Source organism: Pundamilia nyererei, unplaced genomic scaffold (assembly GCF_000239375.1).
Source record: "Pundamilia nyererei isolate P.nyererei 1_Seehausen unplaced genomic scaffold, PunNye1.0 scaffold00126, whole genome shotgun sequence".
In the NCBI taxonomy this organism is placed as follows: Eukaryota; Metazoa; Chordata; class Actinopteri; order Cichliformes; family Cichlidae; genus Pundamilia; species Pundamilia nyererei.
This window is the reverse complement of record NW_005187527.1, coordinates 828,855-831,877: the sequence shown is the minus strand read 5'-3', so window position 1 is coordinate 831,877 and position 3,023 is coordinate 828,855.

The following is a 3,023-nucleotide window of genomic DNA, read 5'->3' as shown; positions in this document are numbered from 1 at the left end:
CATTTTGTGCCTAACCCTGTGGAAGGGTTAACACCTGTTACCAACACACAACCTTGGATTGAGTGAATAAGGGTTGTAGAGTTGTTTTTAAGTTGTGGTGTCCTGGGCAGTGCACTGAGCACTTTATGATCTTCCCACAAATACAGTTAAGCCAAGTGTTTGGACGGCATCTAATCGACACTGACCAATTATCACTGTCAAGGCAGCCACTTTAGCACCCATTCTGTTATGATGTCAACAAGGCTAATGGTTATCAAATGGTAATTAAACTTCAAACATGGATCAATTGAGCACATGGAAGCAATCTTCTTGGGGGCAGCAGGGGTTCTAATGTAAACTGGCAGCCAAGCATAAATAATCAATCGGCAAAAATTACGGAATCGGGCGTCACACTGACGCCTGACACATCGAGTTGCTCGACACCGACCTCTTCTCGTTATGCTACCAATGCTGAGCTAGGGGAAGGAAGAAAACGAGCAGCCTGCTCTTAAGGAAGTTATAAAAGTATTATTCATCCCCTATAATTAAATACAAGCACATTCCATTAAAAAAGGAGGAAAGTAAAATGTGATTTTAACATCTGTGTTTATATTACACGATGGTGATTGTGTTAGTTTTTTTAAGATGGGGCTGTTTTTTTAATACTAACCAAAACTCAGTGTACGATGTTATAATTCAACCCACTGTCATGCGAGCACTGCACATTTCAAGAGCCACAAGACAAAAGGTACAAAGAACCTTGGAACAGTTAAGCTAATATCGTTTAATGTTAATGACCTGTATTTCAAAGCCATATGACTCCATCCCCAAGAGCCAGTGGATTTAAACTTTAATACCGATGAATAATTAAAGCTCTGGGAAAAGACCACTTAGCTGGCCAATAAAGACAAAAGAAGTGCCACGTTAAACGCTGAAATTTTGAATCTCTAGTAAGGCCCTCATTTAAAGTCTTAAATTACACTGACTGCTTTTTTGTCAATAAGGTTAAAAGCCATCAGCTGGACTAAGTAATGAAAATGAAACATCCCCGTGGAGAATCGATATACTGCATGCTTAACATGCTAATTCTAAGTGGAAGCCACCTGTCCTGGCTAAAAATATTTATTTAACTTATTAGCTCGTTAGGGATTGTTTGAGCTTGACAGGGCTTCAGTAATACCAACAGGATTACTGAGCTACAGGATGAGACGGAGCCTGAAAGGCAATGCCTTTGCTGAGCAAGCAATCTCAGAAACTACAAAAACCAAGCATGCAAAAATGTGTGTGTGTGTGTGTGTGTGTGTGTGTGTGTGTGTGTGTGTGTGTGTGTGTGTGTGTGTGTGTGTGTGTGTGCGTGTGTGTACACATACCCTTCATTCTGACTGGTGAAGGTTCATCGTGATAACCATAGCCCTCGCAGAGCCGTGCCACACATTTTAAAAGACTAAATGGCGAGAGATAAATGAAATCGCCTCGTCATCGACGACTGATGCCAAGTGCCATTATACACAGCAGGAGGCGAGAATGATAGGTCTTAAAGAAAACAAGTAGCATCTGCACTTTTGGCCTAATGTGAGCACTCCAAGTCATCATTTTTGCAAGCATTAATGACATTTGCCATCACTACTGGGCAAAAACTTCATTACACAGGCATAAATGCATAAAGACTCAAGCTTGGGCCGCTGGGTAAATGTGGCTCTCTTTTTCCAGTAGAATCCATAATGAGTATTTTCAAAGTCATCTACTTTTGCTTGATACATTAAAACATAAAAAAGAGAGCGAGAGAGAAAAAAAACCTACTTAATTTATGTTTTTCTTCTTGGATTCCAAGACGTCTTGGCCAAGAAAACTACTCTCCTCTGACAGCTCAGCAAATTTCAACCTTAAGCTGAACCTACAGGGTCATACTGATGAGCAGAAAAATAGCGGTGGTCAACACAAACTGGGAAGTGACTTACCCCAGGCCAAGTTCTGTCATGACAAACGCTCACTGCTCTTCTGTGCCTCTTGCTGCCATCTTTGGCTTGCTCTGTCCTTCAGGCTGATGGAGAGGGCAAACAGGCTGAACTTGGGCCGTCGGCCTGCTCGTGATGAATGAGTTTGGGCATGTCGGGTGTTGGGCCATAAGATGCCGCGCTTCAGATAAATGCCTGTGCTTAAGGTTTTAAAGCATTCTCTTCTCCTAATAAAGATGTCTATCATCTGTGAATAAGTAACCTTGTCGGCTCGACGAGCCGGCACTGAGCAAGGGGTGGAGGGTGAGATCAGCAACCCACAAATCAATCACGCATAAACAACGTGACAAGATGAACTCGCCTCCGATAACAATTCCAAGAGAATATTGCAGCATAAAAATGGATAATGAAAGCCAAGAAGCCATGCCAGTAATAGCATCAAGCTAATAAAAGAGATAAGCAATCAAATGGGAAGCTGACTTGCGGTAAGGGGAACAATATCAGTTCTCATTCTTTCTGATGGCACAGAGGGAGTGGGTGGGGTCTAAAGCTGGAGTAACCCAGACTAGAAGAAAGTCTTTTAAAATATCACTAAACTTTAAACTACAAACTAATTATAATCTAACAAACTAAGACAAAGAGTAGAGGACATGTTGTTTTCTATCTAAATGTGGTGTACTGTCAGATACATACAGTCAACGACAGGCTAAACCCTATGCAAAGCTGTGCTTTGCAAAAACAGAGTTTAGTCTATAGAGCAGTGCAATTGACCAAACAGGAAGAAACAAGAAACAAGGCTCAGGAAAAGGGGTGGGAGCTAACGGAGGAAGAGGGAATTGGCAGAAAGGTGCAGGACAGGAGCTGTGTGGCTGGAATCTGCGTCATCCTCCTCACTCCATCAACTCCAATACACACGCTCAGATGATGCATGAAAATCCATTTATGCTATGAGCCAGGAGGGAAGATGTCTCCGAAAAAAAGATGGAGAGATAAACAAAGGGTGGAAAGAAAGATCTCTGCTGGTAGTGTATGAGCAAAACTGGTGGTACAGTACCAGTGAGCATTACATTTTATAGTAAGTGAGGGCAA